Below are 13524 nucleotides of genomic sequence, written 5' to 3' on the forward strand. Positions count from 1 at the left end.
AAGACGTAACCATTGGCCACAATGTCCAGCACCCAACGCTCGCTGACACTCTCCTTCCAAGTCGAAAGAAAGGGGCTCTGCCTTCCCCCAACCAGCCCTACGCCAGGCCCACAGTGATTGTCAGGACCCCACCTCGAACCCACCCCGGTTCGAAGGCGCCGACATCTTAGGGGAAAAACACGGCTGAAAACGCCGTTTCCTAAAAGAAAAAGATTTGGCCTCCATCCTAGGAGAAGAACGGGAATGCTTCTTCCAAACATGTGTTTTGACCAGCCGTGGCAGAATACGAACCCTTGTCCTGGGGAGCTTCCAGCACCAGAGGAAGATGACACAGCCGCTGAGCTATTGCTCCTTGCCTATAAGGCAAAGCATGCTTCCGTTCCTTAAAAGCTTTGTAAAGCATGGAAGGTAAATGAACCCCAAACAAGCTATAACCCTCAAAAGGTAGTCTCAGCCAGGCAGACTACCCCCCCGGGACGGCCTACCAGGCTCGGAACCAGAGAGACCTCCGGGCCCCAATCAAAGCACCAGACGCCAGAGCCAAAGCACGGACCACATCTGAAGACACATCTGCCAACAACCTGGCCTGCTGTTCCATACCAGCCAGGAGCTCCGAACACTCTGCCCCATCCTGAACAGCCACTGCCAGTTCATCCAAGTCCTGCACCAACGACTGGGCCGCATAAGCAGAATAAATACCTGCCCTCAGAGCCAGATTCTCAGCCGCAAAAGCCCTCTTAAGCCCTGAGTCCACCCTACGGGCCGTGGCATCAGTAGGCACACAAACCTCCGGATTGACAGCTGTTTTGCCAATCAGGGTAGCCAAACGTGAATCCAGGAGGACCGAGGGAGGCCATACCTCCTCACCCTCAAGTAAATAACGTATCTGAATGAACCGTGGAACCTGAGCCACATCCACATCCTCCATTCTCGAAACACCATATCCTTCACAGATCCCTGAAAAGGCATGGAAAATTCAGACAGCGTCTGATATTGTGGAAATAAGTGAGAGGCAGAGTTGGTAGGACTAAACACAGGAAACCCCAAATAGTCCTGTACATGTGCCATCACAACCCACATCACCTTCCAGGAGCCATATTCACCCCCAGAGGACGTAGATGGAGCATCCCCTTCCTCACTCTCTGAGGAGGACTTCCCTGCAATTGCAGGAGAATGGGTAGCCCTAGCCCCACTAGGCCAGGCCATCCCCGCATGAAGAGCTCTGGAAACAGCCCCCTCGAACATCTCCTGCACCTCCTCCCTGGACATGATGGGCGCAGCACCACCACCCTGAATCTGGGGGCTCCCAGGAGTGGAAATGCCATCAGCACCTCCCTCCCTTGAGGAGGAAGAAGAAATAATCCTCCGTCCATTAACTGAATCTGTAGGCACGATCTCCTCCACAGAACACATTGTCACCAACATAAAAAAACACCTCCAAATATACAGGGCCCAGGAACAATATCCCAGAACCAATCCATATAAAGGTCAAAACAAGAATTTCAGTCAAAATGCGGGCAGAACGCCCGTCTTACCCGCACAGAAACCAAAAAACACTCTTCGGCATCCCTCCGCGGCTCCGCGGCGAAGAAAAAACGGAACTTAACGCCCCAGCCACCAAGAGCCGGCTGACCCTGTCAGCCGCCTCCCAGGACGCGTCCTACGAGCAGCCCGCCTGCTCAGAAAAGACGCGCCCGGCCGAAGCACACCTCGCGGAGCTCCGCTTCCCGAGGAGTGCATCCAACGACGACCTCCAGGCCCCGCCGTGAAGGTAAGTGAAAAGGGAAAGTCTAGCGTGGGCTAGACAAAAAGAACAGGAGGGGGTAGGGGTGGGGGGGGGGTTAAAAGGGGAAGGGAGGGTCTAGTGGGAGGCAGGAAGCCTCATTGGTTTAAAGGAAGGCGAGGGAGGGACGGGAGGTAATTCTTAGTATCGGGAAAAGGAAGCATTTTTTTTTATTTTTACACGATGAACTGCACAAGGAAGCAAGGTGCCCAGGGCGGGGGAGGAGGCGCAAAGGCGTCGTCTCTGCTGTGCCCTTTGTACCTCTGACAAGTGCAGGGTGATGCCCAGATGCCACCGGCCACAGCAGCAAAGCCCGTGTTTCTCCTTCGCTTGTGATCTGCTAGTGACAGCGGCCTCTCCTCGGGAGCGCTGGCGAGTGACAGACAACGGTGAGTACCTCAGAAGCGCACCTGTCAGCCGAGTGTGTCCACTCCTCTGCGCGCCCTACCCAGGGCTTAATTTGAGCCGGAGGAGGAGGGGTACAGGCACTTATTTCTGCATATTACACATCTCCAGAGACCAACATAGGGGGGAAAAAAGACTGTAGAAGAGAAATACAGAAAATGCGCCCCCAAGGGAGACAGAAACCTGTAAGAGTGAAATAAGGGGCAGGGAGTGCCTGGCAGTGAACTGAAGAGGCCTGGAGTGGCTGCGGGAATGCGCACCTCTACTATTTGTCCTCTGACATTATATAGCGCCAGTCATGGGTGACTGAGCAGCGCTTTGACCACCAGTAGTTTTTTTATTTTACAAATAAAGCACTGATGTTAGTTACCACTAGAGTGGGTGAGCCCACAAATTCACTGGGAGACCCCGAACAGGGCGAACTAAAGGTCTGGCTTGGCTCTTAGAGCCCGTGCGAGCCGAGCCCTGAAAATGTTTGCTGTGTAAATCGTGCAATAAATGTCAAAGTCTCTTCAAAACTGAAAAAAAGTGTATTTCTTTCCCAAGTGGAAGCGTTGACATTAATAGGTCACTTTATAGCGCTTTATAGCGCTACTCCGTCGAGTACTGATTAAAAGGGATCGTTTTAGAGCCGTTCAAGCAAAGTCCTCCTCTCAGCCCCCACCCCACCCCCCTCCCCCCCACCAAGGGGGCCTAACGGCCGCCTTGGGCCCAGAAGGAACCGGTCAAACGGTTAAACCGGTTTTTTTTCTAGTATGTAGCGCCCGCATAGTTGCGACGCCTGGAGCTTTCAGTAGCTCTTCCGCCTTCGCCTCTAGTTTTCGATGTACTCGTGCGTGACATCTCAGTGTCGAAGGAGTGACACTCTGCATGACAATTCGTCGTGTCGTGTGTTGAATTAAGAAGTTGTTCACACGTTTTGCGATTAACTCCAAAATCTTCTCATTTTGTGCAATTAATTGTCTTGAAAAAGCCCTAAACATTGGCTAGCGCCGTGAAGGGCCGCTGCAACCTCTCTGACCCGCTTCCCTGCCTACCGTGGCCATCTCGGAGGCATTTCTAGCTCCGAAATAAGCATCCTGCACGCCCTTTAATGGCAGTTTAGTTTATTTGGCGTTGTTTGACATATACAACCCCGGTACAGCGTGCTTCAGTGAGCTCTGTTGATGTTCACTGCACGCTTCGAGCTCTCCTCAGGCAGTCCAAGGGGTGGGGGACTGGGGTAGTGTCAGGGCCCCAACGAAACCTGAGGCTCCCCCCATTGCAGGGTACATGAACGGCCCCCCCTCCGAACTCACTCAGGGGCTGTCAGGCCAGGGTACTGTGCTGAGGGGGCCACCTGGAGTTCCCCCACGCCCTCATCGCAGGGGGCCTTTGTTACACCACTGAGAGGTGAAGAGGTGCTGGCAGGTGTGTGAGAAGCAACTGAACCTGAACAAAACACACCCTGCCTGTGAGTCCGGGTGGGAGGCGCCCCACGCCCAGGGTAAGAGCCCTAGACAGTGATGTGTGGTTCTTTCTGTCTTCACAGCAGTGCCTCTCACTTCACACAGGGGCAGGGTGACCTGAGTTTTAAAGCCAAAGACCGGGACATTTCACAAAAGCAGAAGAAGGACTACACTTTTACTTCAGCCCACCGCGCACAGACGTGGCTCATCAGCACAGGATTACAGAGGAGACACTAAGAACATAAATGAAATGCAGTTTTAAGGTCAGTATGCATATTTTTCATATAATCAGTGATTGGCCCAGAATCACAGGATGTTCAGCTGATGCTGAGACTCGAACTTGGTTCCGCACCTCCAAGGTCGCAGCTCTGGCCGTTACCACATCCTCTCCCCAGTATAATGCCTCCTATAACACCGACTACATCTGCTTTGGAAAACTACAACAATCCATCGCCCACCGCTTTCAGTCGACCCTCTCTAAAAACTGGGACATGAGCTAAATAAATGTCCCAAAAATCTGCCGGAACAACTGGTGAAAAACTGGGAGTGTCCCGTCAAGTCCGGGCCGCCTGGTCACCTGCCACAAGGGCGTAGCGAAGCCCCCCATGGCAGTTTAAGCGGGGTGCCTGGGGCAGATGAAATTGTTTTACAGCCCTTCTCATCTTTTATCTCCGGCTTCAGGTACTTGCAGAAGGAAAGACCTATAAACTCCAGAAGAATGAATTACGGTGACTGCGGGCGGGGCGCGGGGGGAGGAATTCCAAAAAGCAGAAAATTGACACAGAAGGGAGAAGAAATGATTTGAATATAAAAGACAAAAATTAGAGGCAAACATTACAAATTAGCTTGAAGGAAGGGAAGCAGAATACAAATAATAAAAGGAGGAAACTTAAAAGGAAGCAGGATGGGACGTAGGCACAAAAAGGGAATGGAGAGAATGAGAGAAGGACGGAAAGGATAAAAGAATGGAAGGGAAAATAATGAAACTTGGAAAAAGGGCAGCAGGAAGAAAAAAGGAAGAACAAACTAAATAAAAATAGGAGGAGAGAAAGGAAAGCAGAAAATAGAATGAAATAATGGAAAGAAGAAATTAGAGACTGGTGTTAGGGCGGGGAAAGGAAATAAAGAATTAGCAAATGGGAGGAATTCAAGAAGAAAGAGAGACAAGAGAAGGGGCAAAGGAAGGTGTAGGAAAGTACCATCTTGCATGGCATGTTACCCCCATTTTCACTGTATGTATGTTTGTTTTTGCCCATGTGTCACTGGGATCCTGCCAGGCAGGACCCAGTGTTCATAGTGTGTGCCCTGTATGTGTTCCCTGTGTGGTGCCTAACTGTATCACTGAGGCTCTGCTAACCAGAACCTCAGTGTTTATGCTCTCTCTGCTTTTCACAATTGTCACTTCCGGTCTAGTGACTATCTTCACCAATTCTCATTGGCACACTGAAACACCCTTATAATTCCCTAGTATATGGTACCTAGGTACCCAGTGTGTTGGGTTTCCAGGAGATCCCTATGGGCTGCAGCATTTCTTTTGCCACCCATAGGGAGCTCAGACAATTCTTACACAGGACTGCCACTGCAGCCTGAGTGAAATAACATCCACGTTATTTCACAGCCATTTTTCACTGCACATAAGTAACTTATAAGTCACCTATATATCTAACCCTCACTTGGTGAAGGTTAGGTGCCAAGTTACTTAGTGTGTGGGCACCCTGAACTAGCCAAGGTGCCCCCACATTGTTCAGGGCAAATTCTCCGGACTTTGTGAGTGCGGGGACACCATTACACGCATGCACTACATATAGGTCACTACCTATATGTAGCATCACAATGGTAACTCCGAACATGGCCATGTAACATGTCTAGGATCATGGAATTGTCCCCCCAATACCATTCTGGTATTGGGGGGACAATTCCATGCATCCCCGGGTCTCTAGCCCAGAACCCGGGTACTGCCAAACTGCCTTTCCGGGGTTTCCACTGCAGCTGCTGCTGCCAACCCCTCAGACAGGTTTCTGCCCTCCTGGGGTCTGGGCAGCCAAGTCCCAGGAAGGCAGAAAAAAGGATTTCCTCTGAGAGAGGGTGTTACACCCTCTCCCTTTGGAAATAGGTGTGAAGGGCTGGGGAGGAGTAGCCTCCCCCTGCCTCTGGAAATGCTTTGATGGGCACAGATGGTGCCCATCTCTGCATAAGCCAGTCTACACCAGTTCAGGGATCCCCCAGCCCTGCTCTGGCACAAAACTGGACAAAGGAAAGGGGAGTGACCACTCCCCTGACCCGCACCTCCCAGCGGAGGTGCCCAGTGCTCCTCCAGTGTGTCCCAGATCTCTGCCATCTTGGATTCAGAGGTGTTGGGGCACAATGGACAGCTCTGAGTGGCCAGTGCCAGCAGGTGACGTCAGAGACCCCTCCTGATAGGTGCTTACCTCTTTCAGTAGCCAAGCCTCCTTTCTCAGTAGCCAAACCTCAATTTTTGGCTAGTTAGGGTCTCTCATCTGGGCTATTCCTCAAATAACGAATGCAAGAGCTCACCAGAGTTCCTCTGCACTTCCCTCTTTGACTTCTGCCAAGGATCGACCGCTGACTGCTCCAGGACGCCTGCAAAAACCGCAACAAAGTAGCAAGACGACTACCAGCAACATTGTAGCGCCTCATCCTGCCGGCTTTCCTGACTGTTTCCTGGTGGTGCATGCTCTGAGGGCTGTCTGCCTTCACCCAGCACTGGAAGCCAAGAAGAAATCTCCCGTGGGTCGACGGAATCTTCCCCCTGCCAACGCAGGCACCAAACTTCTGCATCACCGGTCCTCTGGGTCCCCTCTAATCCTGACGAGCGTGGTCCCTGGAACACAGGAGCTGGGTCCAAGTGTCTCCCACAGTCCAGTGGCCCTTCTGTCAAAATTTGGTGGAAGTAAGTCCTTGCCTCCCCACGCCAGACAGCAAACCTGTGTACTGCATGATTTGCAGCTTCTCTGGCTTCTGTGCACTTTTCCAGGACTTCCTTTGTGCACAGCCTAGCCTGGATCCCCAGCACTCCGTCCTGCATTGCACAACTCGCTGAGTTGGACTCCGACGTCGTGGGACCCTCCTTTGTGACTCTGAGTCGACCGCTGTCCTCAGGTCTTCTAAGTGCCTGTTCTGGTACTTCTGCAGGTGCTGCCTGCTCCTGTGGGGGCTCTCTGAGTTGCTGAGTGCCCCTTCTGTCTCCTCCTCCAAGGGGTGACATCCTGGTCCTTCCTGGGCCCCAGCAGCACCCAAAATACTCAACCGCGACTCTTGCAGCTAGCAAGGCTCGTTTGTGGTATTTTTGCATGGAAACAACTCTGCATACTCTAGCACGCCGTGGGACATCTTCTGACCAAAGGAGACGTTCCTGGCACCTTCCGTTGTTAGAGAATCTTTGGCTTCTTCCACCCGGAGGCAGCCCTTTTGCACCTTCATCCGGGGTTTAGTGGGCTCCTGCCCCCCCTGGACAATTGCATGACTCTTGGACTTGGTCCCCTTCCTTTACAGGTCCTCAGGTCCAGGAATCCATTTTCAGTGCTTTGGTAGCAGTTGTGGTTCTTGCAGAATCCCCTATCTCGACTATACTGTCTTTCTGGGGTAGTAGGGTAACTTTACTCCTACTTTGCAGGGTCTTGGGGTGGGGTATTTTGGACACCCTTACTGTTTTCTTACAGTCCCAGCGATCCTCTATAACTTCCCATAGGCCTGGGGTCCATTTGTGATTCACATTCCACTTTTGGAGTATATGGTTTGTGTTGCCCCTAGGCCTATGTCTACCTATTGCATCCTATTGTGATTCTACATTGTTTCCACTACTTTTCTTACTGTCACTTACCTGTTTTGGGTTTGTGTACATATCATTTGTGTACATTACTTACCTCCTAAGGGAGTATATCCTCTGAGATACTTTTGGCATATTCTCACTAAAATAAAGTACCTTTATTTTTAGTAACTCTGAGTATTGGGTTTTCTTATGATATTGTGCTATATGATATAAGTGGTATAGTAGGAGCTTTGCATGTCTCCTAGTTCAGCCTAAGCTGCTTTGACATAGCTACCTTCTATCAGCCTGTGCTGCTATAAACACCTCTATTCTACTAATAAGGAATAACTCGACCTGGCACAAGTTGTAAGTACCACAAGGTACCCACTATAAGCCAGGCCAGCCTCCTACAGAAGGGCAGGAGGATGATAGGAAGAAAGGAAGGAACAAGAATGTGAGAATGGAACTAAAGAAAGGAAAGATAGAAAGAAGGAAGGAAAAGTAAACATTAATGTAAACAAGGACAGAAAACTCGAAAGACACCTGCAAGAAAAGAACAAAATAAAGATGGAAACACGAAATGAGAGAAGAAACAAAAGGGAGGAAATAAATGAATAGAAATTAGAAAAGAAAAATGGAGAGGGGAAAAAGGAAAGAGTAAATCAAAGAAAGAAGTTGATGCTGTTGTTTCAGTTTTTGGCCACAATCTATTCAAATCACAACAATGCTCTCAGCTCCTTAATAAAAAGGGTCGGGATCGCTCACTTTGCAAGGACATTTCGTTCCATGTGGCTCACAGTGCGGGGTAGTATTTTATTGTTCCGGCTACTCCTTTGCTTGACCACATTGTTTGACCCTGGGCAAATCGTGTTTGCTCTATGCCCCCTTTCTGGCATTCAGTCGGTCTGGCAAATGCTTTAGGGCAGGCACCTGCCGGGGTCCCTCCTGTGCTGGTTTAAGTCTATTCCTCTGCTGGTTTATGGCAAGGGTGACCACGTCCTTGGAGTTTATTACAGACTCTGTGTCTAGCCCTAGACTCTTGTACACCCTGATGCATTCTGGGTGTTGTACTCTTGTTTGTAATGATCTGAATTAATTAAAGTGGCACACCTGGAGTAAATGATTAGTAGCTGAGAAGTTTAGGCCTAGAGTCAGTGTCTGTACTGAACAGGAGTGAGGTGGCTGCCAATTTTACACAGAGTCCCTGCTGTATTCGACCTCTTCCCTGCAGGAACTCACATTCCTCCTCTATGTCGGTGCCTGTAAAGGTAAGTGTGTTGCTAAGGCAGCATTGTGCTGACACCTTCCAGCTGCAGCTCTTCCACCTGTTACCATGTTAACAAACGCTGGCCGCTCACACCTCCGCTGCACAGCTTTTGTTCACAGTGTCAGGGCTGGGACTGCGCAGCCTGCTGAAGGCTCCCTCCTGCCTGTCTGTCGTAGGGCTGAAACGTCTCTGGATGTATGATCTGCTCTGAGGAGGTTCAGCTACAGTCTTCAGGCTTCAAAGGCTGCTTTCCAGCCCGTGTCTTCCTGCAATGAAAACATTTAGCATCCCACACTAGCTCTTTACATGATGAGAGACAGACACCTCAAATGCTGGACAAGCTTGCAGAAACAGTAAGGGAAAGGGAGGTGCACTCTGTGCAGCAAGCGCTAGTCTCTGTCCTGCCCTCATCAGAATTCACAATGCAGCATTTCTGGGGCTTAGCTAGCACTGGTCCAGCAGGTCCAGCAGCGCCAAGGTCCAGGGCTATCTCTTACAAGTCAACCATGTACTGTGCCCCGTTTTTAGTTCTGGCCTTCGAGGCAGTTTGAGGTGTCTGGCCAGACTATTGTTTTTTTAAAAATATCTGTACATGATTAACAAAGAAGGGATTTTGGTCAGCGCACTTCATTAATTGGTCTATTTAATTATCATCCACGTTTTGCTTTTTACCACCACAACACACGGTATGGGACAATGGGTCAGCCCACTTTACCACTTAGTTTGAGCGGGAGCAGAAAGCCTGTGTCCAATGTTCACATCCACCTAAAAATAGTTCCTTACTCTTCGTGACAAAGCTGGTTCAAAAGCGCGTGCCTTTCATTTTGAGGTTGAGCCTGCGAGAGCATGCACTCTCGCTTGCGAAGCTCTTGTGTCTAATAAAGGGCTTGGAGCCCGCCCACTGCTTACCATTTGTTGACATCATTGTCACTCTTCTTCGCTGCCTTCTCATTGGGCAGCTCTTATCATGCCTTATTTCCCTTTCTTTCCAAGCGCAAGGACCAAGTGCAAATTAATGACCTTTGATTAGTGTCTCTCTGCTGGCCATTCGCTGCTGTGATTAACATACTGCTCTTTCTTTGCAGAACTTCAGTACTTTTAATGCGGGAAATCAAACTTTTCAGTCTCCAGAACAAATAAATGTCTAACCTCAGTCTGAAGATCCTTCCAATGTTTTGTGGCTTTCTGTTGGATCGTAGAGCAACTTTTCATCAGTGCTTTACACCCAACGAGTCTGCAAAATAGCATCACGTTGGTGTGGTACTCAAAGTTGAGAAACGCGTCCCCAACATGAAGCATTGAAGAAGTGTGAGAATAGACAAAGTCCATTACAACAGGCTGGACTCTTATTCAATTTGACTTTCTTTTTTGTCATTTTTATTGTTGTGCTTTGTATGTTTTCTTGTGCACTGTAGCAACTTAGCCATCGTGTAGCGTTGCAAAGCACTTCTTAATAAATAAATAAATATCAAACCACACAGATTTCTAAAAACTGAGAGTCTAAGTGAAGTGGTTGTGAACAAGTAATCTCTTCGAAAGGGAGCGGCGCCAAAGCTGCCTTAATCTTAATACTGTGAGAATGTCACAGGCTAAGCAGGTTTTGTTGAACTGCGTGCATGGTACAACTGCGTGCATTCCTCATCACCAGGGCCACTGGAACTATGCGATTGTGCAGCTGCTGCAATTTTTGCTTAAATATAGATTTGCCACATTTGCCACACATTCCATCATCTGCCGCATAATCTGCAGATTTTAACAAAAAAAATTGTTTCTAGTTCAGACGGCTCAAAAGTTACTCAAAATGCAGCAAACGTCTTGCCGTGCAGTAGAGGGCTGTTTGCAAAGCTGGACTAGTCATAGTTCTGTGGCTTATTGCACTATTTGGGGGTTAAACTGGTACTAATGAGGTGCAACCCATGCCCATACAGTGGTATCAAGTTTAACAAGCATTTACAATGCAACGGGTCTCGTGTTTGCTCATGTTAGAGCTGATCTCGTTGTAAACTCCTAACCCGACTTTTCACCTATCGGGCAAAAGTGCATTTATGTACATAACCCGAAAAAGTGCAATCAACTATCTAAAGCGCTCAACTTCTGCCAAGCGAGATCGCGCTCGTAAATTAGAGAAAAAGAAGTCCACGAGCCCGATGGAAAACAGCGAGCCTCGCATGTTTTCTGTACTTGGTCGCTGCGCTCGAGGAGGGCTAGCTACCGGAAAAGGCATGTCATATGCGTGCCTTCGACTAATGAAAGCAAGCAGATTTTATTAGGGAAGCCCACGAACCAATAAAAAACACTGACGTGAAGTTGACAGGGCTCCGAGCCCTTTTCTAAATACAAAAGAGTCTTGCTGCGATACGCATGCACGAGCGCATGCAACGCAGGCTCGACCCTAAAAATGATGAAATAATTAAGTAATACTATTACAAAATGTGCCACATTATGCTGCATAATTTGCCTTTTCTTGATGCATAATTTGCTCCACCTTGCTGCATAATTTGGCCCTCTCCTACCGTATAATTCCAGTGGCCCTGCTCATAACATATTGCATCGAACCAAGGTCACCTCCAGTGCGCTTTCCCTAGAGCAGTTGGTGCCACCCTGCAAGCAGGTGGCTTGGTAGCCATACGATCAACGTTTCCCCTATCACAGCTCACGAGGAAACAATACTAGTTCATGCAGCAAAGTTTATTAGATTGCTTCCGAATATTCCTCGCTCTTGTGATATTCACTTGCCCTGCATTTGTTAATGTTGCTAGGTGTCAGCATCTGCATTTTTACATAGGTCCCTACCTCACATCACATTTGACCTCATTCAGTCAGCTACCGCTGAAATCGGAGGTCAGACATTCCCAGTGCCCTATATATTTTGTATCATTTGTATCTAACTTGCTGAATAGCATTTTCACAAGGGTTGATAAACTGATCACCTTTAAATTGAGTTGTATCCCTTATTGGCAGCCCTAAGAAACAACAGGAAGAGTCATTTGCTGCCAGCTTTCAATCCCAACTTTCTATTCAAGCACAATATTTGCATGCACTGAAATAAAACAAGAAACCGCAGCCAGTTAACGGGGGAGGGGTGTTTTCACCCAGACTCAGTCAGGGCACAGGATGAACAGCAGTGTCTCAGCACAGACCAGAGGGAAAGTGACCAAGTCACTTCACCAAAATCATTTCCGTGGAGCGCTTTTTTGTGGGGTTTTTTACATGCGACGGAGGGTCACTAGGGCAGGTTTTAGCGCTGCAAAAACCTTTCTTTGGCCCTCCCAATGACCTCCCCCTCGGATTCCCTCACTACCACCCGGCAAAGGTGCCCCTCATCTTTCCATAGCCCTCTCTCACATACATTTCATTTGTTTTAAAGCGCTGGTGAAGTCTGGCTTTACTAATAAGAATCCTTTTTAAGCAACACTAGGAATAGATAATGAGAGACGGGGGGAAAACATAACTTCCTAACCTATTTTATGCAGTTTGCATGCAGCTCTTTGATGAGAGTTTGTAACAGTCACGGTCCTATGTTAGAGATGCATTATATGAACTGTGGTAACAGTAGAATCTCTGTGACAAAAGCAGTAATCCACTCAGCTATCCACATTCAATACAGCTCGGTTCTTTTCAGCAGGTGTATTAACCCTCTGAGCTACTTTGACTCAAAACTGACAATACACAAAAGTCTATCCCTTTCTCTAGCAGGAACATTAACCACAAGCATTGTCTTAACATTTTTACTGCTGCCTGAAAGCTGGACAAGGAACAGTAGCATAACAAAGGCCCCAGCAACTCCTGTGGTGTCGGGGATGTGGGACCTCCAGGGGCCCCCCTCAGCACAGCTCACTGTACAGCAGGGGTGGCAGGCCCCTGACTAGGTAGAGGGCGGGGGCTCCTGGTACTTTGCACAGGGCCCCCTCAAGTATAGTTACGCCACTGACAAGGACCTCTGCAGCAGGTTTTGCAGCGCCCCCCCTGACGTCAGTGCCCCCTACAGTTCAGCGCCCAGTGCGACTGCACCAGCCGCACTCCCATAAAGCCGACCCTGCGGGCAACGCTGGCTGCATCATAGCACCTTATTTTTCACAGTCATGCTCCCCACCCCCAACCTCCCGTCCTTTCACTAACCCCAACATCCACTTCCACTCACCACCCCCACCCGACTGACAAAGTCAATAGGTCCCCATAGGCGACACCCATGAGCACTGCTCATAAATACAGTCTGCACATCCAGTGTGAGCTAGACGGTTATCTATTTTCAGTCCCTTTGTGAGGTTGGCGTTATAAAGTGAGTTGTAACTTTGCGCTCTCTGTGATTGGAGTGCTTTAGCTGGGAGAAGGGGGGCTCTTCTTGTCTCATTGGCAAATAATGATAATAAAATGTTTGGCACAGCCGAAAGGGTTGTTATTAAAAAATAAATAAATAAATAAAGCACTCGTAAGCCCGTCCCATTAGTGAAAGTTTTTTTTTAAGTAAAAATGTTATTGCAAGCGTATTGCAACAGCGTTTAATTGACGGTACATTCTAATTGTATTCTTTTTTGCGCCACGTGCTTGCATAAACGTAGAATAATCATATCCATTGCGCCAGTTTGCCGAGGCTGGCTTTGCCAATGCCGGTTTGCTCCAGGGTCTGTGCCCCCCTTGCTTCGTGCACCTTCTTCTTTCGACCTCACTCCGGCACCTGTTGATATTAAAATCGGTGCGCCCCAAGTGCCACCGTACCCCGTCACCCGGCCTCTCACCCCGGAGAGTTTCATTTGCACCTTTACACGCTTCACTTTATGAAAAATATCATTCCTGCACACCGGCTTCAGCGTCCCCATATTGTATCAATATTGGCCATGAAGGGACCTGTCAA

At 48.9% G+C, this 13524-nt stretch overlaps 1 protein-coding gene across 4 annotated transcripts in view; it reads left to right on the top strand.

The window, feature by feature from the left end:
- The first annotated feature begins 1932 nt into the window (after positions 1–1932).
- LOC138296832 (beta-1,3-galactosyltransferase 2-like) overlaps positions 1933–13524 on the top strand; it is a 131754-nt gene continuing 120162 nt past the window's right edge. For 3 of the 4 annotated variants that reach the window (XM_069236297.1, XM_069236293.1, XM_069236298.1), the window contains exon 1: positions 3723–3899. The gene's annotated coding sequence lies outside the window, so the exon portion shown is untranslated. Of the gene's footprint in view, positions 2173–3722; positions 3900–13524 lie in introns of those variants that run through there. The other variant, XM_069236295.1, reaches the window with a different exon arrangement.

The sequence above is a fragment of the Pleurodeles waltl genome, chromosome 5 (assembly GCF_031143425.1).
Source record: "Pleurodeles waltl isolate 20211129_DDA chromosome 5, aPleWal1.hap1.20221129, whole genome shotgun sequence".
NCBI lineage: Eukaryota > Metazoa > Chordata > Amphibia > Caudata > Salamandridae > Pleurodeles > Pleurodeles waltl.